The 25,651-nt window shown below is 38.2% G+C and overlaps 1 long non-coding RNA gene across 5 annotated transcripts in view; it reads left to right on the forward strand.

The window, feature by feature from the left end:
- Positions 1-5,549: 5,549 nt before the first annotated feature.
- LOC133253722 (uncharacterized) overlaps positions 5,550-25,651 on the forward strand; it is a 211,503-nt gene continuing 191,401 nt past the window's right edge. For 3 of the 5 annotated variants that reach the window (XR_009738395.1, XR_009738394.1, XR_009738396.1), the window contains exons 1-2: positions 5,550-5,717; positions 21,898-21,974. This is a non-coding gene — a long non-coding RNA (uncharacterized LOC133253722). The remainder of the gene's footprint in view (positions 5,718-21,897; positions 21,975-25,651) is intronic. The other 2 variants (XR_009738398.1, XR_009738397.1) reach the window with 2 other exon arrangements.

Consider the following 25,651-nt stretch of genomic DNA (forward strand, 5'->3'; position numbering starts at 1 on the left):
GAATTGAGCTACCAGCGACTTCTTGACCTTTGAACTGTCATGGCGCTAGTAGGTGTGTCACTTAGCTTACGCTGATGTATGACAATGAGCATATAACGAGGTTCAAGGTCCACTGGAGGGTGAATATTCTGCCATCTTGGACCTAGTTGGCTCTAGTCAGTTTTTGTTCTGTCCTATGGCTATGTCATTCTTTTAAAGGCTGTGCCCTGCCCCCTTCCTTCCAGTTTCACTTCCAGTTTTACCAAAGTTCTTCCAGTCACTCAGTTGAGGGAATGGGGAAAGAAGTCAGTCAACTGGGTCAGTTCTTTCTAAAGAATTCACTCAGTTGAGGGAATGGGAAGAGCATTGAGTCAGCTGGGTTAATTCTATCTAAAGAAATATTTAGGCCAGGGTTGTCTCCTTTGTTTTGTCATCTACATTTTTAAGAGATTATGATAGCATATTAGTATAGCATTTTAAAATGTACTATAATTTTTGAAATGTGTGTTAGCTCATTAATAAATAGGAAATCAGAAAAGAAATAGAAGAAGGAATAAATGTTAAGGCAATAAACATTGCCAATATTTATTGAGCTCTTATCCTTGCCAAATACTGTTCTAAGTACTTTTCATGTGTGAATCTGCTCCATCTCACAACATTAGCAACATGACAACATTATGTCAGATACCCTTATGGTTTCTTTCCGCTGTTCAGGCAAGGAAACTGACATGCCCAAAGTCACAAAGTTAATAAAAAGTAGGTATGGATTGAAGACCAGGCATTCCTGGCCCAGAGCACACACTCAGTTACCACACTACCTGCCTGGCCTTTTGTTACAGATAGTGACTAAACAGATGGAATAGTTAGTTATCTCAGGAGTATTTTATTCAACTTAAAAAGGCATCCTTTTGTAACCAACAGCCCTTAGATTTAGGTCTGTACTACATAGTGTGAAAAGAGGAGTTGGTAATTGTCTTGTTTATTCATAATCATTTAATTTTGAAGCTGACAATGATAGGGACCATCTAACCAACTATCTAATTTTACTGATAAATTAAGAGACTTGACTATAATCATACAGTTAATGGCATATCTGGGAATAAATTTTGGGTTTCCTAACTTCCTATTTTTTAGTTCAGGGCTCTTCTACTCTACTGTATTATTTCATTTTATTTTTGTACACTTTTATCAACCTCTCCCTATTTTTCCCACCCCACAGTCCCTGGCAACGACTTTCTACTCTCTGTAAATATGAACCTGACTTTCTTCTTCTTTTTTATTTTTTAACTTGTGTTTGTCTAACAAGCATAATGCCTTTAAGGTCCATCCATGTTGTAAATGTCAGGATTTCTTTCTTTCTTATGGCTGGTTAATACATATATTACATATTCTTTATCCATTCACCTATAGATAGACATTTAGGTTGTTTCTATAATGTTATTAATGCTACAGTGAACATGGGATTGCATATATCTCTTCAAGATCTTGTTTTCATTGCCTTTGGATATATGCCCAGAAGTGGAATTGCTGGATCATATGATAGTTCTATTTTTAATTTTTTGAGGAAGCTCCATACTGTTTTCCACAGTGGCTGCATCAATTTATCTTTCCCACCAACTATACTCAGTGGTTCCCTTTTCTCCACATCCTTGCCAACACTTATCTTTTGTGTTTTTGATGACAGCCATGCTGATGGATATAAGGTGATGGTTTCAAGTTGCATTTTTCTGATGATCAGTGATGGTGAACACCTTTTCATGTATTCAAATACCTTTTGAATATTTGTATTTTTGTAAAAACATATTTAGATCTTATGCCCATTTTTAAATTGAATTGTTAGGGTTTTTTTTTTGCTATCGAATTGAGTTCCTTATGTATTCTGGATATTAGCTTTTATCAGATACATGATTGGCAAATATTTTCTCCCATTCTTTAGGTTGCATTTTCATTTTGTTGACAGTTTTATTTGAAAAGAAGAAGTGTTTTACTCTGTACTGATTTTTGCTCCTATTGTGTTCATTTTGGTGTCATATCCAGAAAATCATTGCCAAAACTGATGTCAAGGAACTTACCCTCTATGTTTTTCTTCTAGGAGTCATATGTTTCAGGTGTTAAATTCAAGTATTTAACCATTTTAAGTTGGTTTTTGTGTTGCTGTAAGATAGTAGTCCAGTTTCATTCTTTTGCATGTGGCTTGTCTGGTTTTCCCAGCACTAGTTATTGAAGATATTGTCCTTTCCATTGTAAATTCTTGGTTCCTTTGTCAAAAATTAAATGACCATGTATGCATAGGCTTATTTTTTGGGCTTTCTATTTTGTTCCATTGATCAATGTGTCAGTTTTTAATACCAATATCATACTCTTGATTACTGTGACTTTGTAGCTCAGTTTTAAATCAGCACATAGGGTACTCCCAGCTTTGTCTTTTCACTCAAGATTGCTTTGGATCTTCTGGATCTTTTCTGGTTCCATACAAATTTCAGTATTGTGTATATGTGTGTGTGTGTGTGTGTGTGTTTAATTTTTGTGGAAAATGGCATTGGAATTTCAACAGGAATTGCATTGAATCTGTAGATTGCTTTCAGAAATATGGACAGCTTAACAATATTAATTCTTCCAATGCATGAGCATGAAATATATTTCCTTTTATTGTGTCTTCTTCAGATTCTTTCATTAATCTTTTATTGCTTTCATTGTACAGAGCTTTTACCTCCTTGGGAAATTTATCATAGATATTTTATTATTTTTTATGCAATTGAAAATGGGATTGTTTTCTTAATTTCTCTTTCTGATAGTCCCTTATTGGTATATAGAAATGCAACAGATTTTTATATATTGATTTTGCATCCTGAAACTACTAAATTTTTGTTCTAATGGTTTTTTGGTGGAGTCTTTAGGGTTTTCTATAAATAATGTCATTTACAATAGAGACAGTTTTACTTCTTTCTTTATGACTTGGATACTTTCTATATCTTTTTTCCTGCCAGTTTGCTCTGACTAGGATTTCTAGTATTTTGTTGAATGAAAGTGATGAGAGTGGGCATCCTTGTATTGTTCCTGATCTGAAAAGAAAAGCTTTCAGTTTACCATTGAGTATGATACTAACTGTGGGCATGTCATATATGGCAATTATTATATTGGAGTACATTCCTCTGTTGATATTCTGCTGCTGCAGCTGCTAAGTTGCTTCAGTCATGTCTGACTCTGTGCGACCCCACAGATGGCAGCCCACCTGGCTCCTCTGTCCGTAGGATTCTCCAGGCAAGAATACTGGAATGGGTTGCCATTTCCTTCTCCATTGTTGATATTCTACTATATTCTAAAAAATAACAACAGTGAAATCTCACTATGTGTTGTGTAAGCCATTGATTTGTGTTTTCTTATTTAATCATCCCCCAAATTCTAGTAGTTTTGCATCCATTTATAGATGAGAAAACTTATATGACCAAGGTATATATGACCCTGGAGCCTACCTGGTGGCTCAGATGGTAATGAATCTGCCTGCAATACAGGAGACCCAGGTTCAATCCCTGGGTCAGGAATATCCCCTGGAGAAGAAAATGGCAATCTACTCCAATATTCTTGCCTGGAGAATTCCACAGACAGAGGAGCCTGGCAGGTGACAGTCCATGGGATCACAAAGAGTTGAATACAACTGAGTGACTAACACTCATATATAACCCAAACCCATGCTATTAACCTTTACTTTAATAGCATTATACATTTAGTAATTAATTTAAATAACTTGATGCCTGAATTACTTTTGTTTAGTTTTGCTTCAGGTTATTTGATGTAGCTTCTCTTCAATTCACTGGATAGTATCATATCTGTCTATAATACTAAGTTGAAAACATTGGTATTCTATGCTGCCTGTTGATCTTTCTTATTTGTATAAGAAAAAGGAATGAAGTAAAATGTTCCACAGGTCAAAAACTTTTTCTTATAAGTGAAAATCCTTTTGAAAAGTACTGGAATCTATTTTTAGTTTCATGATTCATTTCAAGAGCCTTTGTTATTTAGAAAGCAAATGTTAGGAGTGGAGATGAACGTCTTCTATGTGCAATAAAATCCAGCCCATTTCAGTGTGTTTTTCAAACACATGACTCTGGCCACTTTTCTGGAGGAAGAGGGAAATCTTTCAGTGTGTTCTGGTTTCTGTATGAAGAGAAATAAAATACCAGCGAGAATAAAAAGCAGTGTGAAAGTTTGGTAACTTTCAGGAATAATGCAGGCTTATTTGTTTTTTACTTTTGGTTTTGTATGTTGCTGTTGTTGCTCTTGTTGTTTTATGTTTTCTCCACTTCCACTCCCCAGTTTAATTCACTGCCCATCAAAGTGTCTATGATGTCGAGTATCAAAAAGTGCTTTCAAAAAAAAAAAGTGCTTTCCATACACAACCCAGGAGAAAGGAATAGACTTATAGACTGATATTTTGAGGGTTAGTTAATGTTAAATTAAAATTAAATCACTGCTAATTGCTCAGTGATTAAAAAATAATGAAATCATTATATATGAAAATAATAATTTATATTAACAAGTTAATTTCAAAGTGCAAATAATCTGAATAACTGAAACTCTAAAGAGGAGATGCAGAAGGAACAAAACTAACTGAACATTTAGGCTAACTTGACATTGATAATTCCCTATTATTACTTGTGAAAAAACCATGCCCACAAAAATCAACAGTCACTTATTTTCAGAAGTCCATAGGTATTAGGTGTTCTCTGGGCCGGTTACACTTGTTTGACTAAAGCCCATGTTGATTTAATATTCATGACATTTCATGCTCTGAGTAGTTTCACTGCCCACAAATTTAGGATAATGTATTAAATAAATTACATATTATAAAATACTTTAAGCCTTATTGCAAATCACCCATTATCCTCAAGTCAACACGCACTACATATCTTCACATCCATTATACAAACTGTTAATTTTTCAAAGGACTTGAGACAAATTTAAGTACATTTGGAAAAAAAGAAAAAATTTTGCCAGTCCATTTTGAACATGTACCTCTTAGAAATTAGGAACATCCTTCTATCGGTTAACTGAAAACAAACTACAACAGCAAAACACCTGTGTGAGTCACACAACCAAATTCTGTGATGTGTGATTCAACTCTGTGACCACCAGCCTGGATTTATAATTGTTTCCTTAGCATGTAGACAGCTTTTTAAACACCTAAGGGATAATTTGAATTTAAAACTACATTCCCCTTTTATAATGGCTATTAATGCAATTCCTGAGCATAATATATTTGCTTAATTTTAGGATTTGAAGATCTCTCCAGAAGAACTATAATCTATCCTCTTAAACTTCAGAAATGGCTCTTTAAGTCTGAAGGAGACTTTATAAGCCTATTGGTCTATTCCCATAACAAACTGTGGAAGGTTTTTCAAAAAGGCTGCAATAGTATGCCCCAGTCAGCATGCCCTACTGCAGTGTGCCCCTTATCTTGTGTCTATGCTGGTTTATGATTTACTGGTAACCAATCGAACACAGCAAAAGTGTTGCATGTGACTTTCATGGTTGTCGAAAAGCCAGTGCAGCTTTCACCTTGCACACTAGAAAGCTTACCTTTGGAACCTCCAGTTGCCATACAAAATTTTCAGCTATTGTGAGATAGAAGCCCTAGCAACGTGAAGAGACCACAGGCAGGTGCTCCAGTCTACCGCCCAGTTGAGATGCCAGTCAATAGCCAGCATTAACAACCATACATGTGAGATCCACAATGTCCAGTGAGTATAAACTACATATAAAATTTTAAGTTTTCTATTCAGATCAGATCAGATCAGTCACTCAGTTGTGTCCAACTCTTGCGACCCCATGAATCGCAGCACGCCAGGCCTCCCTGTCCATCACCAACTCCCGGAGTTCACTCAGACTCACGTCCATCGAGCCAGTGATGCCATCCAGCCATCTCAGCCTCTGTCGTCCCCTTCTCCTCCTGCCGCCAATCCCTCCCAGCATCAGGGTCTTTTCCAACGAGTCAACTCTTTGCATGAGGTGGCCAAAGTACTGGAGTTTCAGCTTTAGCATCATTCCTTCCAAAGAAATCCCAGGGCTGATCTCCTTCAGAATGGACTGGTTGGATCTCCTTGCAGTCCAAGGGATTCTCAAGAGTCTTCTCCAACACCACAGTTCAGAAGCATCAATTCTTCAGCACGCAGCCTTCTTCACAGTCCAACTCTCACATCCATACATGACCACAGGAAAAACCATAGCCTTGACTAGATGAACCTTTGTTGGCAAACTAATGTCCCTGCTTTTGAATATGCTATCTAGATTGGTCATAACTTTCCTTCCAAGGAGTAAGCGTCTTTTAATTTCATGGCTGCAGTCACCATCTGCAGTGATTTTGGAGCACAGAAAAATAAAGTCTGACACTGTTTCCACTGTTTCCCCATCTATTTCCCATGAGGTGGTGGGACCAGATGCCATGATCTTCGTTTTCTGAATGTTGAGCTTTAAGCCAACTTTTTCACTCTCCACTTTCACTTTCATCAAGAGGCTTTTGAGTTCCTCTTCACTTTCTGCCATAAGGGTGGTGTTATCTGCATATCTGAGGTTATTGATATTTCTCCCGGCAATCTTGATTTCAGCTTGTGTTTCTTCCAATCCAGCGTTTCTCATAATGTACTCTGCATATAAGTTAAATAAACAGGGTGACAATATACAGCCTTGACGAACTCCTTTCCCTATTTGGAACCAGTCTGTTGTTCCGTGTCCAGTTCTAACTGTTGCTTCCTGACCTGCATACAAATTTCTCAAGCAGCAGATCAGGTGGTCTGGTATTCCCATCTCTTTTGGAATTTTCCACAGTTTACTGTGATCCACACAGTCAAAGGCTTTGGCATAGTCAATAAAGCAGAAATAGATGTTTTTCTGGAACTCTCTTGCTTTTTCCATGATCCAGCAGATGTTGGCAATTTGATCTCTGGTTCCTCTGCCTTTTCTAAAACCAGCTCGAACATCAGGAAGTTCATGGTTCACATATTGCTGAAGCCTGGCTTGGAGAATTTGGAGCATTACTTTACTAGCGTGTGAGATGAGTGCAATTGTGCAGTAGTTTGAGCATTCTTTGGCATTGCCTTTCTTTGGGATTGGAATGAAAACTGACCTTTTCCAGTGCTGTGGCCACTGCTGAGTTTTCCAAATTTGCTGGCGTATTGAGTGCAGCACTTTCACAGTATCATCTTTCAGGATTTGAAATAGCTCAACTGGAATTCCATTACCTCCACTAGTTTTGTTCGTAGTGATGCTTTCTAAGGCCCACTTGACTTCACATTCCAGGATGTCTGGCTCTAGGTCAGTGATCACACCATCATGATTATCTGGGTCATGAAGATCTTTTTTGTACAGTTCTTCTGTGTATTCTTGCCATCTCTTCTTAATATCTTCTGCTTCTGTTAGGTCCATACCATTTCTGTCCTTTATCGAGCTCATCTTTGCATGAAATATTCCTTTTGTATCTCTGATTTTTTTGAATAGATCCCTAGTCTTTCCCATTCTGTTGTTTTCCTCTATTTCTTTGCATTGATCACTAAAGAAGGCTTTCTTATCTCTTCTCACTATTCTTTGAAACTCTGCATTCAGATGCTTATATCTTTCCTTTTCTCCTTTGCCTTTTGCTTCTCTTCTTTTCACAGCTATTTGTAAGGCCTTCCCAAACAGCCATTTTGCTTTTTTGAATTTCTTTTCTATGGGAATGGTCTTGATCCCTGTCTCCTGTACAATGTCACGAACTGCATTCCATAGTTCATCAGGCACTCTGTCTAACAGATCTAGGCCCTTAAATCTATTTCTCACTTCCACTGTATAATCATAAGGGATTTGATTTACATCATACCTGAATGGTCTAGTGGTTTTCCCTACTTTCTTCAATTTAAGTCTGAATTTGGCAATAAGGAGTTCATGGTCTGAGCCACAGTCAACTCCTGGTCTTGTTTTTGCTGACTGTATAGAGCTTCTTCATCTTTGGCTGCAAAGAATATAATCAATCTGATTTCGGTGTTGACCATCTGGTGATGTCCATGTATTAGCCACATTTTAAAAATTAAAAAGAAACAAGCAACACTCATATAGTTAATATATTTTATTTCACCCAGTATCCAAATATTATTTCTATATGTAATCAAGATACACCTTATTAATGACAGTTTTAGTTCTTTATATTCATACTAAGTCTTCAGAATAGTGTGTGTATGTATGCTCTGTGTGTGTGTGTGTGTGTGTGCGCGTGCATGTTTTACTTAGAACACAATTCATTTCAGACTAGATGTATTTCAAGTAGTTGATACCCACATGGGGCGAGTGCCTCCTATACTGGACAGCACAGTTGTAGATGACTCAAGCCTTCATTTGTCTTGTTTGCCCCACCTTCTCCCCACAGCTGTGGAGTCTTCCCAGCTGAGCACTAGACAATGTGGAGGCCTCTCCATAGGCCTGATTCACGTGATATATATTTCAAGCAGCTCAGTTTGTGGGTAATAAGGAAACACTGATAGTGAAGCATAGGTACCATTAGAAATGTAGGTTATGAAAATAGATGGTTTTTTGACCTCAGTTCAAGCTTAATTATTTTAGAGAAAGGTAAAACCATAGAATCTTAGAGGCCTGGAAAAATCACTTAAAGAGCATTTATTTGAACCTCCTCCCCAGTGCCAAAATCATGATTATATCATCCACAGCGATAGGTCCACTCAGGTTTGCTTGATTATTTACAAGTTACACCTCACAAGGAAATGTACTGAATTTCTGAGCAACTTTAAGTTTTAAAAAATTTTTCTTTACTATATTAATTGATTAGCTCTAGTAATTTTCTGGTATACTAAAGTTACAGGATATGAAATCAACACACAGAAATCCCTTGCATTCCTATACACTAATAATAGGAAAATAGAAAGAGGAATTAAGGAAACAATCCCATTAACAATTGCAATGAAAAGAATAAAATACTTAGGAATATATCTACCTAAAGAAACTAAAGACCTATATATAGAAAACTATAAAACACTGGTGAAAGAAATCAAAGAGGACACTAATAGATGGAGAAATATACCATGTTCATGGATCGGAAGAATCAATATAGTGAAAATAAGTATACTACCCAAAGCAATATATAGATTCAGTTCAATCCCTATCAAGCTACCAATGGTATTTTTCAGAGACCTAGAACAAATAATTTCACAATTTGTATGGAAATACAAAAAAACCTCGAATAGCCAAGTCAATCTTGAGAAAAAAGAATGGAACTGGAGGAATCAACCTTCCTGACTTCAGGCTCTACTAGAGCCACAGTCATCAAGACAGTATGGTACTGGCACAAAGACAGAAATATAGATCAATGGAACAAAATAGAAAGCCCAGAGATAAACCCACACACCTATGGACACCTTATCTTTGACAAAGGAGGCAAGAATATACAATGGAGAAAAGACAATCTCTTTAACAAGTGGTGCTGGGAAAACTGGTCAACCACTTGTAAAATAATGAAACTGGAACACTTTCTAACACCATACACAAAAATAAACTCAAAATGGATTAAAGATCTAAACATAAGACCAGAAACTATAAAACTCCTAGAGGAGAACATAGGCAAAACACTCTCCGACATACATCACAGCAGAATCCTCTATGACTCACATCCCAGAATATTGGAAATAAAAACAAAAATAAACAAATGGGATCTAATTAAAATTAAAAGCTTATGCACAACAAAAGAAACTACAAGCAAGGTGAAAAGACAGCCTTCAGAATGGGAGAAAATAATAGCAAATGAAGCAACTGACAAACTAATCTCAAAAATATACAAGCAACTCCTACAGCTCAATTCCAGAAAAATAAACAACCCAATTAAAAAATGGGCCAAAGAACTAAACAGACATTTCTCCAAAGAAGACATACAGATGGCTAACAAACACATGAAAAGATGCTCAACATCACTCATTATCAGAGAAATGCAAATCAAAACCACAATGAGGTACCATTTCAAACCAGTCAAAATGGCTGCAATCCAAAAGTCTACAAGCAATAAATGCTGGAGAGGATGTGGAGAAAAGGGGACCCTCTTACACTGTTGGTGGGAATGCAAACTAGTACAGCCACTATGGAGAACAGTGTAGAGATTCCATAAAAAACTGGAAATAGAACTGCCATACTACTCAGCAATCCCACTGCTGGGCATACACACTGAGGAAACCAGAAGGGAAAGAGACACATGTACCCTAATGTTCATCGTAGCACTGTTTATAATAGCCAGGACATGGAAGCAACCTAGATGTCCATCAGCAGATGAATGGATAAGAAAGCTGTGGTACATATACACAATGGAGTATTACTCAGCCATTAAAAAGAGTACATTTGAATCAGTTCTAATGAGGTGGATGAAACTGGTGCCTATTATACAGAGTGAAGTAAGCCAGAAAGAAAAACACCAATACAGTATACTAATGCATATATATGGAATTTAGAAAGATGGTAACGATAACCCTGTATGCGAGACAGCAAAAGAGACACAGATGTATAGAACAGTCTTTTGGACTCTGTGGGCGAGGGAGTGGGGAGATGACTTGGGAGAATGGCATTGAAACATGTATAATATCATATAAGAAATGAATCACAAATAATAAATGCTGGAGAGGGTGTGGAGAAAAGGGAACCCTCTTACACTGTTGGTGGGAATGCAAACTAGTACAGCCACTATGGAGAACAGTGTGGAGATTCCTTAAAAAACTGGAAATAGAACTGCCTTATGATCCAGCAACCCCACTGCTGGGCATACACACTGAGGAAACCAGAAGGGAAAGAGACACGTGTACCCCAATGTTCATCACAGCACTGTTTATAATAGCCAAGACATGGAAGCAACCTAGATGTCCATCAGCAGATGAATGGATAAGAAAGCTGTGGTACATATACACAATGGAGTATTACTCAGCCATTAAAAAGAATACATTTGAATCAGTTCTAATGAGGTGGATGAAACTGGAGCCTATTATACAGAGTGAAGTAAGCCAGAAGGAAAAACATAAATACAGTATTCTAACGCATATATATGGAATTTAGAAAGATGGTAACAATAACCCGGTGTACGAGACAGCAAAAGAGACACTGATGTATAGAACAGTCTTATGGACTCTGTGGGAGAGGGAGAGGGTGGGAAGATTTGGGAGAATGGCAATGAAACATGTAAAATACCATGTAGGAAACGAGTTGCCAGTCCAGGTTCGATGCATGATGCTGGACGCTTGGGGCTGGTGCACTGGGACGGCCCAGAGGGATGGTATGGGGAGGGAGGAGGGAGGAGGGTTCGGGATGGGGAACACATGTATACCTGTGGCGGATTCATTTTGATATTTGGCAAAACTAATACAATTATGTAAAGTTTAAAAATAAAATAAAATTGGAAGAATAAAAAAAAAAAAATCAAAACTGAAAAAAAAAAAAAAGAAATGAATCACCAGTCCAGGTTTGATGCAGGATACAGGATGCTTGGGGCTGGTGCACTGGGATGACCAAGAGGGATGGTATGGGGAGGGAGGTTGGAAGGGGGTTCAGGATTGGGAACACGTGTACGCCCGTGGCGGATTCATGTTGATGTATGGCAAAACCAATACAATATTGTAAAGTAGTTAGCCTCTAATTAAAATAAATAAATTTAAAAAATTTTTTTTAATTTTTTCTTTAAATCAAATTGAAAAAATGATCTCAATAATGTCTCTTCAGCAGTTCTATTCTGGCCTCTAGAGCAACACAGCTAATCCCTCTGATGTAGCAGCCACTCAGAGCTTTGGAGACAGTTTTTTGAATTTGCACTTTCCCTTCCATTATCACTCCACCACCACCACCAATATTCCTTTTTCTAGGCAGAACATCTCAAATTCAACTACTCTTTGTAAGGCAGAGTTTTCAGAATTTTAGCTACTAGAACAAATTGCTGGCAGCTCTCTCTTTTATGACTCTTTATACATCTCAAACCTTACCATACAATACTCAGAAACAAATGTGTGTTCCAGATATGGCCTGACCAATACAGTTCAAAAGGTTTGTTAGTCTTTCCTGTATGATGTATTTCCATAAAGGCAAGTTAAAATTGCTACTCACCAAAGATATTTTGATGGAGACAAGACTTCCTCTATCTGAACACACATAGTCCCTTAGCTGCAAAAGCACTTTAATACATCCTAGGAGGAGCCCAAAACTTAAAATAAGAAGTCCTGATCTTGAGTTCATTCAGCAAATGACTAGATGTATGACTTTGGGCAAGTTGTTTGTTTGTACTGTCTGTATCACGGTTATACTGTCTTATTCATTAAAAAGTGATAATATATGGACATGGCATCTTGAGGTAGGCATTAAATGGAATAAGTATGTGTAAATGATTGCAGTCTGTAAAAATCTGTACAAACATAAGGCCCTTTTATTATTAATATCAACCTAAGAATAGGACTTAATGCTTGTTTCCATTAAACTTTATCTTCCTAGTTTTGGCTCACCATCACTGCTCTTAAACAACTTTCTTTAAAACCTTATTCAATCTGATTTAGTAATTCAATAACATTTACAAAGCATTTGCTCTGTGTAAGACTTAGCATTATCAGTTGTCTTCGATGCCTTCGAAATTTTATGAAGTTTTCAAAATCCCTAGGTCATCCGTCAGCTGCCCACAGGCATGTCAGAGTCTTTTATCCAAAAAGAGTGATTTGATTTAAGACTTTTAAGATTTAAGACTTAAGATTCTGTTCTTTGCACCTGCTGATCCGGAACCCTGGGTCAGGCTGCCTAGAACTGTGACATTAGGGACAGGTAGACCCAGCTTCACTTTGGAAGCTGTTGCGAGGCCACCTACATAGTTTCCTGCTTCCTTCCAAAGCTCCAGAAGTCAGAGTGAGCCAAAAACACCTGGTGGAATAGAAGAGCCTTTTTAATTAGTGGAGATAATAGGCCAAGAGACTCTGGGACTCAGACTGGTGCAGGACAGTAAGCAACTAGGCATCAAGAACTTAATCATGGAGGGGGCTCCACTCCTTTGCAAGGTTTATAGTGGCACCAGACAAGGAACAAGCTGTAACATTTGGACTTATGCCAGCCCACAGTATACCCCCACAGAGAAAATGACCAAGAGAGAAGCACATTTTTCATTCTCTTCTTTCTGCTTCATTTGTTTTATATCTCATACAATAACATTTATATAAAGTAAATCAACTTTAAATTCACTATAAGTGGTGTGGCAGAGAATGGCAAGGTATTTTTCAGCTATGATATGATGTAGGTAGATTACTGATTTCCCCTTGTCAGTGTATCATGGATACTTGGAGGGACTCATGGGTTAGCCAGTGTGACACACTCATTTTACAGGAGAGGAACTGGCTTGCACTGGGTTGTCTGAGGCTCAGCAAATTAGCAGCAGCACAGATTACAATTTCCACTCTAATGAATTTCATCTCTGCCCCACTGATTAAGCAGTTAAATAGTTAAGCAACTAAGATGCTCACACACACATACACACACACGCACACACACACATTCATGCATACACATATTAAGTTGGAGTGACCTTCACTTTTAATCTGATTCATAGCAGTTTCTCTTCATAAATGGGAACTGGATGAACCAGTTTTGTACTTCTGGGTTTTTGATTGTTGTTTTTTTTGTTTTTTTTTTGGTTTGTTTTTTTAAAAAGCTGCAATGAAAGGACTGAAATTATTTAATGAATCCACTGTCATTCGGGCTTCCCTGGTGGCTCAGACAGTAAAGAATCTGCCTGTAGTGCAAGAGACATGGGTTCAATCCCTGGGTCAGGAAGATCCCCTGGAGAAGGGAATGACAACCCACTCCAGTACCCTTGTCTGAAGAATTCCATGGACAGAGGAGACTGGCGGGCTACAGTCCATGGGATCCCAAAGAGTCAGACACAACTGAAGCAACTAACACTTTCACTTTTCACTCACAGTCATTATGCAGACCCAGTCTTAGATTAGGGAGTATCCTAAAACCCTATCAACATCTGCAGAAATATGGGATCTTGTATGAGTCTTTTCTAAATGTGAACTTGAAAACAGAGTCAACAAAGAAGAACAAGACTTAGTCATGGAAGTTTGTACCGAAAAGGTGGATCTTAAAGCGGGTAGGAGTAATGCTTTGTTCTAAAGAAACGAAGGTTCCAGAGGAAATAAACAACCTAAAAATATAGAAGAGGAAGCAGCAAGCGGTGTGATGGAGTAGCAGGCAAATAGACGTGCCTGGAGTAGGGGGTATGGATGTATGGAAAACTAGTAGAATAGGAGGTATTAAAAAAGTGCAATATCTTGACACTGTCTGAATACAGTAATGTGAACAAGCCATTCTGCTGCTTGTTGCACAAGCCAATAATTTCAGGGTGGAAGCAACTGGTGGGGGGGGGCACTTTATAGTATCTTGGAAGGCAGGTTTCAAAGTTAAATGCACATCTCCCAAATATGGAGTTGATTAGGACTAATGAACAACTGACCAGTTCTGTTGCACAAAATGAGGGTGAAAGTATTCATACTTTACTGGTTTTCATCCAAATCATTTTGAAAATCAAAGCAAGTACTTAATTTGAATTACCTCGTCAGGAATGATATTTGCTGTGCATTTATTAGCGTTTCACAGTCTAGCAAGGACATGCACAGATCTGTTTGAATTGACTCTCTCAACAACACTGAGTTAAGCTGTTATTACTCATATCTCACAGATGGAGGAAGCTGAGTCTTGAGAAGTTCAGTGAATTGCCTGAGGCCACTCAGCCTTTAGGTTGGTGCTGGAACTCAAACCTCTCTTCCGAATCCAGATCAAGGTCTCTTTCCACTGAACCATTGCAAGGAATAATAATATGCATCTCTGTGGGTCCATCACCTATGGAATAGTCTTTCTGTCAAGAGAGATTTCTGTTTAGGTGTTAGAGATCTTCCCTGACCACTTTACAGAGTGAAGTATTAGACCAGAACCTTCTCTGGAGGACAATTTTTTTTTTTTTTTTGGCTACACTGTGCAACATGTGGTATCTTAGTTCTCCAACCAGGGATTGAACCCTTGTCACCTGTATTGAAGGCATGGAGTCTTAACCACTGAACCACCAGGGAAGTCCCTCTGAAGGACAATTTTTAATGTTCTTAACTGTCTGACTTTCTTGTGGGGGAAAGTCAACCATAAACATCAAGACAATGGATCATGTGATTGCAGTTTCTGTATATGAAAATTTGGAATTTCTATGATTCTCTAAGTGGATTGAAAATGGAAACTTGAAGCATTGGTTTAATGAGACACACAGAGATTTTCACCTTCATATTTTCTGGGGAAGATGAGTTATGGAGGCAGCAAAATATTTGTATTTATTTTTTAATTGGTTTTGCTAGAATAATTAACCCCATATTTGCATTTAATCTCTAGAAATTATTCTGTTGCCTATATTTTTATGGTTTTATATTTTCTGAGGCAGAGATCTTATTAAAATATTCACTGCTACTTTATATTTAATTCAAAGAATCAGAACTGAGTATACAGAAACCTTAGCAGGAAAAGAAAATGGCCATTTTTTCACTCCTTTTAAAGCACCAATAAATTTTATGATTGGCAGTGTAAGGAAAAGTCTGTTAATGATGACGCTAACAGACTTGGAATATTGCCATTTTGATTGACACCACTACTAGACAGACGTAAGTGGTATTTAGTCAGTGCCAGAAATTTCAATTCTCAGGTTGAATTTGGAAATAAAAATCCAAAAAGTCTGTTTACTTTTATTTTCTTAATTCTCAGGCTGATATTTAAAAAATGTTGAAAGACAAATCAGATAGCTTCACTTAGAGAAATATGAGGCCCCAAGGACAAAACTTTGACACATACATAGCTTAGCTATTTAAGGTCTATAACATCCTGCATTTGGAGAGCATATTTTAATTTACAAATATCACTTTGATACTTGCAGCAACCTTAAGGGGTTTGCAGACAGCACATGCTAGCATTCCCAGTTTAAAGCTGAGAGAGATGAAGGTCAGAGGGTCTGAACAATTTGCCAAAAGACAGACAGCTAATTAGAAGGAGATACGAGTCTCTAAAATCCTACTCTGTGTTATTTCTACTATTTGGGTTGAGCCATTTTAAAGTTGCTCTTTCCAGAACATTTTTGTCCAGTCCAAAGGGCAGATTTGTATGGTCTCTCAAGTGTGCTTCCTACAGTGAATATTAGTTTGCCGGTGGTTTTGTTATTGAGGTGCTGGGGGAAATGGAGTTGAAAAAAATAGTTTGAATTTTGTATAGTTGCTAATTAGTTTGGAAATATTGGGCAACTATGTAACTTAATAAACTTATAAAGCAGTAATTCAGTTAATTGTTCATGATAATTTTTTAAACTAAGAACTATTTCCGTAAGAAAAGACTGGATGTTTACCTACTATATGTGAGCTGAGTTTTGTGCTATGCTATGCTTAGTCACCCAGTCGTGTCCGACTCCTTGTGACCCCATGGACTGTAGCCTAGTCCGTGGGGATTCTCCAGGCAAGAATACTGGAGTGGGTAGCCTATCCCTTCCCTAGGGATAGGCTACCAATTCTCCGGGAGAACTTACTGACCCGGGAATTGAACTGGGGTCTCCTGAATTGCAGGCAGATTCTTTACCAGCTGAGCTACCCAGGAAGCACCCCCATGCTGGGTTTCAGCTATGCAATAATAGAAAGAGGAGTGTTTTCATGAAGGTTCAACCCCAAGCAGATTTGACAACCCTTTTCTGACCCACCCATTCCCGACCATGCCCAGCTATCCATCCTTGAGTATCAATAGGTCTATATTACTTTAGAAAATATCAGAGAAACAATTAGTTTGTCACTTTTAAATAGAGTCGATCTGAAATGTGACTGTGAAGGAGTATAAGCACGTCTTTTGTGGCCAAACTTCACTATCAAAGCAGTTAAAGGTATGCTAGAAAATTCCAAAACTTACACACCTATCTGGTTTTTAAAAAATAAGAGTAAAGGAAGATACCTCATCCCTGCCATCAGCAAACTGTGTTACCAAATGAAATACTTCATCTAGATACCCTTTTGGCCCTCTGATCTTTCTGAAGACAGCTTATTTATTTTTATATCCAAGATCCTATGTCCTTCTGGACTCTCTCTCTGATTTATTTAAAAAAAAAAATTCAGTGGCAATCAGAATGGAAAGTCAATAACTCAAACTTAATGGAATTGAGAAGGGGAATGTGGCAACAGTTGCAGCCTAGGAAATTGTCCCCATTCAGTCAGGAAGCAGAGAGCTTTTGACCTAAAGGGGCTGCTTGCTCCTAATGAGGTGAGAGAGATGCTGTTGTGCTACTTTGCTTGTGACTCTGCTGGAGCCATGCCGTAGTCCAGCTGCCATCTCCGCCTGCAGAGAGCAGCTTAAATGAAACACTCTGGCCCACGAGGAGAGGCAGAGGAGCCATCCCTCTTTAATCAATTATTTAGTTGTGTCATGCTCCCAGGCCAGCAGGATCCACATACTCTGTACTCTCTTAATGCCAGAAAGATATCTTTATTCACAAACAACATGTTCCAGGAAGCTGTACACACCTGCCATCAATAAAAGCACCACTCAGTACCTCGGAAGCTAGTGACTCAATGGTGTTTGTTCTGTTTCTTTCATTGCCATTTATGGAGGACCATTGTACAAAGAAAATTAAAGCCTGGAAAAGCAAGACAGTTCTGCCAATACTGCACTGATAAAATAGCACTACTTATTCCTATTTGCTTCCCAGTTCACCTAGAGTTCTTAACTCTTTTGTCTCAATGGAAACTCTGATTTGATGTTTCGGGGGGACAAAGTGTACCTCATGGCCAGAGCAGGCAGAACAGTGCTCAGGGTTAAAACCAAGCACTTTGGAGTAGAATACCTGAGTCTGAACCATCCTACTCCATAACTTTACTAACCATGTAATCTTAGGCAAGTTCCCTAACTTCTGTTTCTCAACAGAAGTTGAGAAATTCTTCTGTTCCTGTCTATAAATAGGGATGATGATAGTATCTACTTAATAGGTGTTGTATGAGGAGTGTGTAGATTACTACACTATAAGCTCTTAAAATAGTACATGGGAAGTGCCGAAAGAGACTTGTTGCTGTCATAAGTTCAGGTGCCCAGCCATCCCAGTGATAAGATATTCTTATCCAGAGAGGGAACATCTCTGTGTATCCACATTGCCTCTCATAATGACGCCACAGAGATTATAAATCAAAGGTCACCTCTGCTCCTCATTGAGAGTGTAGGCAGCCCAGGGAGCTGAGTAGAGCTTTATTAGGGAGTGGAAAACACTCAGATTTCAGTTCATGTTTGCTGCAAACTTGCTGTGAACTCAAGCAGGTTACTTTAAATTTTTTCCCAGCTTCTCAAACTGTAAAAGTAGGGGAATTTTTCCAAGCCCATCCAGATAATTATTTGACCTTTGGGAGGTAAAGGGAAAACCTGGATCTTTGGGAAGACTGGAAATTTATTCTATGATCACTTGTATCCCACATACATTTGAGGGTGCTGGCTGGAAAGGAAAAGTGAAGTCGCTCAGTCGTGTCCAACTCTTTGCGACCCTGTGGACTGTAGCCCACCAGGCTTATCCGTCCATGGGATTCTCCAGGCAAGAATACTGGAGTGGGTTGCCATTTCCTTCTCCAGGGGATCTTCCCGACCCAGGATTGAACCCAGGTCTCCCGTATTGCAGGCAGACGCTTTAACCTCTGAGCCACCAGGAAAGATGGTCTTATATAGGACAGACAGGAATGGTGCCCTCTGGGACTTTACATTCATGGAAAAGAGACTCCATCATTCAAGAATAAGCTGATAGATAAAAAAGAAAATCTCAGGCTAATAAATGCTATCAGTCAGGAGATTAACACAGGGAGGAGGGATTAGGAGATAGGGTTACTTTAGTTCAGGATTAGTCAGGAAAGTTGTCTTCCAGATGTAGTTTAAGTTGAGAGCTGAAGGGCAAAAAGTCAGCCATGTGAAGAGTAGGCCAGGAGCATTCCTAGCAGAGGGATATGATGATACGTGTCATGTGTTCAGTCATGTCTGACTCTTTGAGACCCTGTGGACTGTAACCCCCCAGGCTCCTCTGTCCATGGGGTTTTCCAGGCAAGAGTACTGGAGTGGTTTGCCATTCTCTTCTCTAGAGGATCTTAGCAGAAGAAACAGTGATTCAAGTCCTAAGGTAGGAGCTAGTCTGGAATATTTGGAAATAAGAGGAAGACAAAGAACATGGGAAAGAGTGGAAAGAGATGAGGCCCAGAAGCAGGGACCCTCCTGTAATGCTCGTAGCCCTGAGTAGGAGTTAAGTTTGTATTCTAAATGTGATGGGAACCCCTGGATAGTTTTAAACAAGGAAGATTAATGAATTAACCTGATGCGTGGTTTATAGAGTCTATTTTAAAATGAGGACTGGCTTTAGAAACTTCACTGAAGGAGGAAGTTATTATTTTCTGACAATAGGGATGAATGATAGTTGAGTGGTTCTGAGTTCTTGTCTCAATTTAGTGCTCAATCAAGAGGGCATTTAGGCAAGTCATAGAATTTATAATTGCTTCCTTTAACAATAGAAAAAATAATCAAAATATTTTCTCACCCTAAATTTGGAGATGTGACAAGCAGAACTGAGATTACAGCTGTGAAAACCCTTTGGGTTGCTCTAAGGATAATGTGTCTTACACATTTCCTATTCAATGTTTTAAAATGTTCCATATTCCTATGGGAAATAGTGGGATGGGGGGCAGGAGGCAAGGAAGGGACAGAGAGTGGATATCTGCAGTAGCAGATAATTAAAAATATAGTCTTAGGAGCTAGACCACCAAGTCCGTATCTGCCATCTGGAGAAAGTTTTTTAATCCCTCTGTGACACAGGAATAATAGCAGTGATAATATGTAACTGACAGAGTTTGTAATTATTAAGTTAAATAATGCCCATATTAAGTGCTTAGAATAGCACCTTGTACTTATTAAGTAACCAGTTAGTAACCACTGCCTCTCTGGACTTTCCATCCTTCCCACCCTATTCCTATTTGGGGGACCCTCACTCCTAGCACTGTATTTATGAATACCATCATCCACTGTGTTAGCTGAGGACAGTTTTCTCCCTTTATCCTCTCTGATAGCCAATGTGACCTAATCTGAACCAATCAGAGTCAACCCAGGACAAAGATGATGGGGTTACTAGATCTTATTCGTGTTCAGGCAGCTGTTGCTGAATGAGAGATTTTGAACTCTCCCGCATCATTACCACCCCAACTCCTGCCTCCATGGGCTTAGTTCCTGTCTATATTTTTCAAGTTTAGTCCTCCAGCCTCCAGTGGACACTGTGAACCTCTAATAACCCACCAATTCATTCTCCTTGGCTTTAGATAGCCAGGGTTAATTTTATTTAATTGCAGATAAGCCATTCCTAATGGGCTTCCCTGGTGGCTCAGCTGGTAAAAAGAATCCACCTGCCATGTGGGAGACCTGGTTTGATCCCTAGGTGGGGAACATGCCTTGGTGAAGGGAACAGCTACCCCTGCCAGTATTCTGGCATGGAGAATTCCATGGACTGTATAGGCCTTGGGGTTGCAAAGAGTCAGACACGACTGAGCAACTTTTACTTTCATTCCTAATGAGTACAGGCTAGAACCGTCCTCTGGCTCTTCCACCAGACCCTTCCTCTTGTCCCCTGGATTACGTCTCCTGACATGGTTGGGTTGATGGATGACAGCTAGTGAGACTACCAGAGCTGCCCAGAAGGCTGTGGAGTAGAAAGTCTTCTTTCACTGAGGACACTTTCACTAAATCCCTACTCCTCCAAGAAGCAGAGAGACAGATCTCTGCCACCCCTCCCATATCCCTACCACAAATAGTTGTCAAGGAAAGCAAGGACCACACTTTGTTTTGCATCAGCATTATTAGAGTTAGAGAGCATGCATGCTCAGTCATGTCCAACTCTTTTACTACCTTTTGGACTGTAGCCTGCCTGGTTCCTCTATCCATGGTATTCTCCAGGCAAGAATACCAGAGTGGGTTGCCATTTCCTCCTCCAGGGGATCTTCCCAACCCAGGAATTGAACCTGCGTCTCCTGCATCTCCTGCATTGGCAGGCAAATTCTTTACCACTGCCCCACCTGGGAAGCCCCAATTACACACATGTTTCTCCTCTGGATCATTGGCATCCCCAAAGCAGAAGTTACACATTACTATTGAATTATTAACATTTAATATACATTTACTTTATTAACATAATTGCCTTTAAGAACTAAAACTTTGTAGATAATACCAAAGTTCCCTTTGACAATTACCTTTAATCCTGTCCCCTTTCACTCCCTAAAGTGAACCAGAGTCATGAGGTGGGTGGAGGGCCATGAGAGAGGGGTACCAGACTGTCACCAAATGACCCGTCTCCAGTGTGAACAGCACTCCTGCCACCATACAGGAGGACCCTCTATGGAGAATATTTTTTCAGAGCTGTTTGTATGCATCTGATGATTAGGAGGAAAATATAAAGTATCTTGTGTGTTTACATAGCATTTCCTACTGGATATATCACTTTGTAGAGTTGGTTATTCTCTAGCATCAGAGGCCCTAGATATCTTTCCACGTGTAAATCTACTTCAGTCTTTACAAATTTGGGATGGTTTTCCACTGTGTAGATATCACATAGTTTATTTTGCAAGTCTTCAATTGATACGCATTTGGCTCACTTCTGAATTCTCTCTATTATACACAATACTTCAGTGGACACTTTGGCCCATGTCCTCTTGGGTTCAAGGATACTTTCTAAGCTGGAGAAGATACGCATCATGGGCTTTCTCATCTATGCTGTGGCCCCATCGCATGCACAAAATCTGGCTTGCAGGAAGCCCTTCATAGATATTTTTTTAAACTGGTTTGACTGATCCCAGCTCATGTCACCCCTTCTAGCTCCTGCTCCCCCAAACGAGAATCCAGTCCAGAGGCGCAGTGGTCTGAGACCCGCACTGCCTGTGCTGAGAGCAGAGGTACGTTATCAATTCTAGAGAAATCGGGGCAGTCTTCCTACTAGAGGACATGATCAGGTCCAATATTAATCATAGCTTTTAGAATACGCTATTGAGACAGGCAGAAAACAAAATTTAAATTAGCCTCAAATAGGTATGATTTCCATAGAAGCAATTAGAGCCATTTCTTTTTACAGCAACTGAATGTATCAACATCTCCTTTTCTGCCGCCCAAATGCCTCCTGTTTGCAGATGAGAAAATTACTGTTGTCTCCATCATGAGCACTAAATTATATTTATGTAATTCCCATCTGCTCCACCACTTCCATACTCTTCATGTGACTTCATTCACTCCCAGCAGAGGCATGTTAATAGCAAATGCTGAATGATGAATTATTTCTCACGGGAAAGATAGTTAATTTCACTGACTCCCATGTGTCACAATTCAATGCATCACCCTGTATGGGGAAGCAGACCTGTGGAGAGGAAACCACAAAAGAGACAAATCAATGCAAAAGCTCTGTGATCCAAAGCTAAGGTCATTTTTAATGGAATAAAAAGGCACTCCAGGGCTTTAGTTATTATACCACAATCACATGCCACTGTGCCCTCAACTGTAATTACAGCACAATCATACACATCCTAGGATGTTTTCTTTAAGTGGCATTGAAAGCTGAGGGAGGGATAAAAAATATTTGTCAAGTAAGTACTGAGATTTAAAAAAAAAATACAGTAAATGCAACATTGATGAAAAAAATCCATTTTATATTTTCCCTTACAATTTCTAATTTTACTTTGCTTGTCCCTACCTCTGTTAGTCACCAGATACAAAACATTCCACTAAATGGCATTGCTATTAATAAGCTTTTTGCTGTGGGGTTTCAGACAACTAGCAATCATGAGGCCATTTCTTATTTTAGAGGTCATATAGTTTGACTCCAAGCTTCTTGGTGGTAGGGATCAGGTGATGCATTTCTTGGGAGGCACAGCAGGGGAGGTATTGATGGGAACTGGGTTCCTAACTCAAGATAGGAACCATTTCTGGGAGGATAGGAGAGCAATTTATGCAAAATGTTTTACCGCTTCGGGCCCTAGTGGTTTGCTAGTTCTGCTACTATGTGCATCCTTCACTAAACATCTTTCCTTGTAGTGATTTGAATCAGTTTGTTTCCCTTGTATCCCAAAGCCCCCAACTTGAAGAGTAGTAAAGTGTCAAGTTGTATCATAACCTATTAAAAAGAACAGGCAAGTATACCCTTAGGCTCCATGAGGTCTTCTCTATGAATACAGCTTCTGTACATTAGCTGGAATCATACTTCCATCTTTCATTCCAAATTGCTTGTTTCTGTCCATATTTATTAAGCTAAACATAACCGAGGCTAGAAGGCAGAAGAGTATCCAGGGAAAGAGCTTGTAAGTAATCTTACTTCACTTGGCCTCTGTCTATTTGGCAAGGTAACCCCCGACATATGTAACTGACTGAAAGGTCCCTGTTGAGCCAGACTGTAGAGTTCTCAGAAGTCACAGAGTCTGTTTCTTTACAGGAATCATGATTCTGCTCAGGTGGTGAGGAATATATTAACTGAAGCTTTTTGGGAATGTGTTAGTCTGAATTCTTTCTAAATTATAATTGCTTTTTGAAGGTGGAGAGAAGGAGAAAAAAGGCTGGGCATAACTGAGGTAAAAGGGGAGTGGAAGAGAGAGGATGTGAAAGAGATCACAATCAAGGGAGAGAAAAAGGTGTGTGGAAACAGATATGAGTTCAGTGTTCCTCTTTGGGGGAAAATAAGGAAATCGATTTAAAAAAAAGAAAAGAAAAAATTTTCACTAGACCTAGAGAAAAGATATTTTAATGTTTGCTTCTAATTGCATAATACTATCGTCAGAAAGAATTCAATTAGTGGCTCTAATTTTTTATTAAAAATTACTAAATCACAAATTGAATAGTTTGTATAGTTCTATGCTAAAAAATTTTCAATAGTCTTAAAGAAAATGGATTATTTTCCAAGAAAATACATATAAGCAAAACAGGAAAGTGTGTTAAAGAAGAGACTGTGTCAGGAAACAAATAATTTTATAGGAAATGAAGAGAGGTATCAAGGAAGGACTCTCCCCTTGCCCTAGGTACCCAACCTGCTTGGCTGTGTGAGTAGATTCCCATCCCCACTCCCCAAATAAACCATTCAGGTTTATTCCTGCTCCCTGAATAAACCATTCTCATGCTACCTAAATGGTTTTAGAGGATAAAGAATGAAGGAGAGCTTTACAGTGTATTTATATACAATTAGCAAAACCCCACTGTAGCATAATCTCATGTATGAATTAATGGAAAACTAATCCAAATATTAGCATAACTTGTCAAAACATAATATGAAAACATAACATGAAAAAATGATCAGTTCATAATGACACCCCAAAATAAAATAATCTAGGTGTGAGCTTAGCAACTAATATGCAATACTTCTTTATTAAGAGACTGAATGAAAATTTTCCATATTGAAAAGATGTTAATCATTTCCACATATATCTAAACATTTTACTAACTGTAGTAAAAATCCTCATATTCCAATGTGACTTTTTTCATAATTGATCAAGTAATGGTTGTGAACTTAACCTATAGATTATAAAATGTATCACAAAGTCAATATTGAATAAAATATAATACTGATACATGAATAGAAAAAGAGACCAATGAAAGAGAAGAATAAATTCAGAAATATACCTAAATAAATACAGAATTTGGTGTATGATAAAGATAGCACTTTAAATTAATGGGGAAAACAAAAATTCTTTTAATGTGCTAGGACCACTGGCTAAAGCTGGTAAACAGTAAAGTTAGTTCTTTATCTGTTTTTTTCTTTTGAAATAAATTTCAAATGGCATAATGATGTATGTTTAAAATAAAAAGTGTAAAATTACTAGAGAAGATGCTGGAAATCATAATCTTTATGTGGGCAAAGATTTTAGGCAGAATATTCAGTGCAAAAACCATAAATTTAAAAAAGGATGTTAGATTGGCCTGTTTAATGGCATGAAATGTATGGATGTCAAAAAGCATTTTTAAAAAGATTAAAAGGCAAACACAGACTTTCAGCAATATTATTTTATTTGTGTAAATACACACACATAAGTATTAAGAATCAGTAAGAAAAAATTTAAAATCCCCATGCAAAAGTTGGGTGAAATGGATACATAGGAAGTTCATCAAAGAATGCAACTATTCAATAGAAATACTCTCCTCATAAGCAATCACAATGCAACTGAAAACGGGATACCAATTTTGGACTTTAGGTTGGTGACACTTTTAAATGATAATACTCATGTTATTTCAAAATTGAAGAATGGACCTGCTCACATAATTCTGGTGTGAAATATTGGAAATTATCTTGACTTTTTTGAATTTATTAAAAGTAATTAAAACCTGCATATCCCCCTGGCAAAGCAATTTTAATTCTTATTTGAAATCACTAAGAATATTCACAAATAATGCTTATACAAGAATGCTTATAGTGGTGGATAACTATAAATTTATTAAAATTATACCTTTAAACAATTTATGACCCAGCAATCACACTTTAGATGTTTGTCCTAAGGAAATAAAAATTTAAATTCACAAACAAAACCTATATACATTCATAGCAGCTTTATTTTTAATAACCCAGTGGTGAAAACAGCCCTTCTCTTTTTTTCAACTGGTC

The sequence above is a fragment of the Bos javanicus genome, chromosome 9 (genome assembly GCF_032452875.1).
Source record: "Bos javanicus breed banteng chromosome 9, ARS-OSU_banteng_1.0, whole genome shotgun sequence".
Lineage (NCBI taxonomy): Eukaryota > Metazoa > Chordata > Mammalia > Artiodactyla > Bovidae > Bos > Bos javanicus.